Genomic DNA, 6,489 nt, shown 5'->3' with positions numbered 1-6,489 from the left:
TATATGTTTTAGCCTCCAGTCCCCTATTCATCTTTGTTGCTCTTCTCTGCACTATTTCTAGAATCTCAACATCTTTTTTACATTGTTGTGACCAAAACTGGATGCAGTAAGTAAGATATCATAACCATAAAATGACTGAATGGCAGTTTTGAACAGAAATTCTTTGCTGTCAACAGAGATTCATAACTAATTGCATTGGAACTTTGAGGATAAGCAAGATGTAATGCAAAATGAAGATGATAAGAGAGGACTAGTGTTTTTCTCATCAAGGTACAAGATGAGATATCAGAACAGCCATGACATTATTTCCATGTGATCTATTGTTGTCCTTCCATGATAATGATGAGGATTGTGCACTGAAGTAAGAAGCCATATCAATGCCATAAAGATGCGAAATATCTTGAGACATCAGTTAATCTAATCAATCCAGTAGGAAAAACAGTCATGTCTTCCTATCAGTCCAATAAACAAGCAAGATTTCATCTTCACATTCTTATAGTAGAAAACTTCCATATAACTACTGAAACCACAACTCAGCAGCCACCATTTCATCTCCTATCGTGACCATAACATAATGCATACTATTAAGAGGTCAGGAGTGCTTTTTGCAATGGAAGACTTGGTAATTGAAGAATGCTTACTAGTTCTCTGGAGAATGATCCCAAATTGGCATTTATTTATATCGGTACTGAAAAATAGAATAATTCTTCGGATGTTCTTAATCATTCAATCATTCATTCTATTTTATTTTATTGGTTTCCTACAATTCCCTTAATCAAGCAATGGTGGATTAGATTGGTGATACATTTATGCCTGAAAGTAATATATTTATCAGTTTGGAAGTATGTATTTCTGTTGTGGAAATTGGTCCTTGGATTAATGAAATTGTGAGAAGAGGGCGAGCCTCAGTTCCTTTACCAGGCAATCCTTTCTCATAGAGATAACAAAATCTATGCTGGAGCAATTTTTCTTTTCCCACACATAACAGACTGGGTAGAATGGAATGAAAACATAGGAAGTGGACACAAGGAAGAAGAAAGTAAAAGAAGGGAAGAATTAAAAAACAAACCTCAACAAATCTATCCCCCCCCCTCTCTCACACACACACCCATCCATCCATCCATCCATCCATCCGTCCATCCGTCCGTCCATCTCCACTCAGTTGTTTAAATCATTAATAGGTAGATGAGAATTGCTCATAACTAAACTGAATGAACAGTATTATCTGTTAGGTCCATTAATTTCTACTTTAATGGACCAATTTTCAGATACTCAGGTAAAATATTGTATTAATTTTTACAGAATAATGGAACAACATGTAATAGATTTGGAAGAAACCTTGGAGTTTTTCTAGTTCAACCCCCTGCCCAAGCAAGAAGCCCTATAATGTTTTGGATGAATGACCTCTTAAAAATCTCCAGTGGTAGAGCACACACAACTTCTGGAGACAAGCCATTCCATTGCTTAATTGTTGTCACTGATAGAAAATGTATCCTTAATTCTAGGGTGTATCTTTCTTTGATAAGCTTACATCCATTACTTTTTGTCCTGCCCTCAGGTCTTTTGGAGAATTGGTGCTTTGCCACTCAAGACCCATTGCAAATATTAGGCATTTTAGTGGGGATACCATAGTGCAAGAAGACTGTGATAACTAAGAAGTAGCTCTGCTTTACAGAACCCTTTTTAGCCCCAGGAGATCCTAACAATCATCTCCTACTCATAAATGCCCCTGTAAGGACAAATTATTAGAGAAGGTTTATTTATTTATTTATTTGATTTGTCAATTGTTTACAAGATAATAAGTATAAGTATATACATAGTTATGAATACATGAAATGGGTACATATAAGAAAAATAAAAGAAAAATAAAAGAAACAATAGGACAGGGACGGTAGGCACGTTGGTGCGCTTATGCATGCCCCCTAGGTTGTGGTAGTCCAACTCCATGCATGTTTGTGAGGATTATATAGCCCAATCCAATCTACCTTTTGGCACAACTTCCTTGTGATCAGCCTGATTGATGAGATTAGAGGAAAAAGATAGAGACCCTGTTAATTTTATTTGACTAGTTGATGGCTTCTGTTTCCATCCTTAGCCAAAACTGAACCCAGGGTGAGGAATAGCAATAGCACTTAAGACTGTAAACTGCTTCACAGCCCTCTCTAAGTGGTTTACAGAATCAGCCTATTGCCCCCAACAATCTGGGTCCTCATTTTACCCACCTCGGAAGGATGGAAGGCTGAGTCAATCTTGAGCCGGTGAGAATTGAACTGCCCAACTGTTGGAAGCCGGCAGTCAGCAGCAGTAGCCTGCAGTACTGCATTCTAACCACTGCACCACCATGGCTCAAAATGGTCATAAGTCATTTTTTTCAGTGCTATTGCAACTTCGAACGGTCACGAAACAAATTATCATGTCGAGGGCTGCTTGTAAGTAATTTGAGTAGAAATCAGAGATGGAGAACTAGCAATTCTAAGAGGCAACTATACAGGAGGAAGAATGCCCAAGACCTTTTGATACAATATTCCTCAAACGCTATTTGATTTGCCAAGATGATTCTTCCTTGCTTCCTTCCCTTTGTTTGTTTCTGGCATTTGCCAAGCAGTTCTGCAGAAATGGAAGCTTTTTTTTTAACTTATGCAGCAAGCCTCTTCCTTCTGAATCATTCTGTTCACAAACCAAGGATGTCGTTACCTTGGATGGTGCCATCGCAGAACACATCCAGACAACAGGCAAAGCGGAGGCTGACTCAGGCATAATAGCCAAATTGCGCCCAAGGAATGCCTCGGCAGCCAGAAAATGGAGCGTGTGAGGGGGGAAAAGGAAGCATCTGGAAACCGGCACACAGTTAGGGCAATGCTTACGCTTCAGACATGCTCTAAATGCCGTTCATAGACGACACACAACCACGACATACTTCATTTCAGTTGGGCACCATAGATTTCCCCATTGTTTTTTTTTTTCCTATTCTAGTTTTTGTTCCTCAAGGAAGCCTAAAGCCTAGCTGAGCTCTTGTTTCCTTTGGATTATTAAGTGATTAAGAATGCACAATGCCTCTTGAAATGCTCCGCTTTCTCTCTTATTAACTGGCAAGAGTGTTTCAGGTTAATGTCTGGTAAAACCTGAGGGAAAAGAATTGAACTGTGCAGCTAAGTATGGGTGGAAAGAAAAAAAACAGGCTACTTTTAGAGGGGAAGACACAATCCATGCCCCACAGATCGATATCTGAAAATCAAAATGTCCCAATTAGCTCCCTTCGTGACCTCATGGCATTGTTTTGAGTGTTGGCAATCTGTGAAGCAGGCTTAAGTCATCCGTTGCTGTTTTGGAATGAAAGTAGTATTTCCCCATGACTCTGGCTTAGAATCACAGAACTGCTTCAATGTGTTTTAAATCTAGTACAAATTTCCTCTGTGACCTTGAAGGAAAATCAGGGAACTAGTGATCCCCGAAAGAGGGATTGATGACAGGAGTGACATATTCTATACCTATATAATTTTCCATTGACTTGAGGATGGGTGGATGGTAGTGCATTGTCTTTGTTATACACGTGGCCCTCAACCACAATGGAGCCTCAAATTTCTGCTGCTAAACGAAACAGTTAAAATGAGTTTTGCCCCATTTTATGACCTTTCTTGCCACAGCTGTTAAGTGAATCACTGCGGTTATTAAGTTAGTAATACGATTGTTAAGTGAATCTGGTTTCCCCCTTGACTTTGATTGACAGAAGGTCACCAGAGGTGATTATGTGACCCTGGGATACTGCAATCGTCATAAATAGGAGTCGGTTGCCAAGCATCTGAATTTTAATCACGTGACCATGGGGATGCTACAACGGTCATATGTGTGAAGAATGGTCGTAAATCACTTTTTTCAGCATCATTGTAACTTCAGTCAGTAAATGAATGATTGTAAGCCGAGGATTACCCATATGTTGACTCTTTATAAGTTTACGTCATGCTCATGTTCAAAATAGCATATATTCAGTAAATACCTGCATTCAGAATGCACAATTCATGGGATTCATCATCCATTTGATTGAGAGGATTCTGTAATGATGGCGATGATATTAGTGGGACAACTATGTCTATTCTTTTACTCCTTGAGAAGAGTGGGCTCTCTGTACTTTCTTTGTTCTGTTTTTCCTTTATAACTAATGGCTGTGAAGGAATGCGCTCAGTATGGAGAACGCTCTTGAACAGAAGTCATACATACCTTTTATTATTACTCATGCAACACACTCCAGGTTGTTTTCATACTGCTAAATAGTTGTTTAGTCAACATGAAGTGCAGAAAAAAATCTGACTGAAGTGAGAAGGAAACAAATTTGTGATTGGCTGGGGGAATAGTGTTCCTAGACTCTGAGGGCTAACTAACCAGAAGAGAATATTATAAGCGAATTGAGTTTATTTTGGTTCTGGAGCTATAGGAGGTAGCTAAATTCATACATGTGCAAAAGTCCAAATGTATCTGGTTTTGATTCGTAGCTTGCTGAAGCAGGGATGGGCATGCAAATGAACCAAGCTTTGCCTTGGATCTCCTAATGAATGTGCTGAATTTCAGTGATGATGCTCCATATTAACTGATTTTTATTATTAAGCAAAGAAAGGAAACAAAAGCTTCCTATCTTTGTAGCCATGAGAGAAGAGCATATATATAAGCCTAAGCCTGCTCTATGATAAACCATTATTTGATAAAACATTTATTGTTATAGTCAAATGCATCTATAAGATTAGTTAGAGCATTGAAAAGTATATGAGTGCAATCAGATTAATTCTCAAATGTTTAAATGCATATATATTCATGGAATCACACCTAAATCTGTCTTCCCAACAAAAGGATTGTGCCTGATTGTAGAATATGGACAGGTGTGTATAGGATGTGTTTGCAATAAAGGTAAGCTATTTAAGTGCACATATAATAATAGTATAAATAATTATAATTATACCAGTTTTTGTCTTCTTTTTGTTTCTCATGGCTTCCTATTTTCATTTTCTTTTTTTATTTTTACCCATTACTCATACCCAGTTTTCTGTTGTGATTAAAGTGCTGGATTAGTAACCAAGAGGCACATGACCCCACATGACACTGCAACAATCATAAATAGAGTCAGTTTTCAAGCATTGGAATATAAATCACGTGACCATGGGGAAGGCTGCAATGATCGTGTGAAAAATGGTCATGTCATTTTTTTGAGTGCCCTTGAACAGTCACTAAATAAACTGTTGTAAGTCGAAGACTACCAGCAGACTATCATTTTTAGCCAAGAACCATAACTGGAATTTGAGCATATGCTGCAAGGAGCTCCCATAAAACAAGTGTCATGGGAAAAGGAATCTGCATAGCTATGAAATTCTGGCAGCAAAAATTCTAGATGGAAAAGTGCAGGTTTTGTCCGTGGATTCAAAGTTCAATCCTCAGGACCCCCAGGAAGGGAAAATACCTTCCTGAAAGCTTGTAGCACTGCTAAATACTCAGCATTGAAAAAATTGGCAAGATGGACCAACAACCTAGATTCCATAAAGGTAGCATGTTGTGTTCCTATGTGCTGGAGCAAGCTGACATAGGAACATACCTCACTGTCTCCAAGTTCACACGAGCGGGGATGTATGTAACTCTCAAGACATACAGTAGATCAGCTCTTCCTCCTTTCTTTTAATTCAACTGGGTGGCAAAGAACCAAATCTTACAGAAGAAAACATTACCAACTTGTCTTCGTGACAGAACATTGAGTAGGTATAAAATCGCAATGGTCTCTATGCCAGGTTTTGTTTTTTGTTTTTGTTTTTTTAAATCTTCCCTGCTTCTAAGATAAAAGCTTAATTTGATATTTTTGTAGTTATATAACAGTAATATTTTGTGACATTTTGTATTGTGACACTATAGATGAAATTGTCATCGGACTGACACCCTTTACTGTTTATTACTTAATTAGAACTGTTAACAACACTGCAGAGAAGCGTGCTAATCTGCCATCACATATTATGAAAACAACGTTATTGTTACAAACACCAACACCCACTCAACAGGATAGTTCTAAGATGGCAGTTTCTGTTAAAAAAAGAGAGAGAGAGAAAGAGAAAGAGAAAAAACCTGATTTGTTTAATGGACACTTTAGCAGCGAAGAAAAAGAAGTTGATAGCAACTTCTAGCAATTATCTTTCGAAATGAAAATATTTGGTGTAGTATCAATTTAATGGGGATTTTTTTTTTTTTTGGTTAACACGTTTTAGAATTGAAATTCACATAGTCGGGAAACAATAACCACTGTAAATGTTTAGCCCTTGAAATTTCTGAAGGTTAAACTTGTCCTCCTCGAAGACTTTTGAAGAAAAGTGGCAGTAGTCCATCTGCTCCCTCTGCTGGTTATTAACATGTTACTTGCCTGTCTAGACAATTTACTCATACCTTACTCAATCTCTTCAGAGGAACTGTATCTGCTTGTTTCTATCTCATGCTTAGCTGCTCATATGCCTCCTTTTGTCTTTC

The sequence above is a fragment of the Notechis scutatus genome, chromosome 2 (assembly GCF_049901735.1).
Source record: "Notechis scutatus isolate UNSWTSFEM ecotype Mainland chromosome 2, rNotScu1.2, whole genome shotgun sequence".
NCBI lineage: Eukaryota > Metazoa > Chordata > Lepidosauria > Squamata > Elapidae > Notechis > Notechis scutatus.
This window is presented reverse-complemented; position numbering follows the sequence as displayed.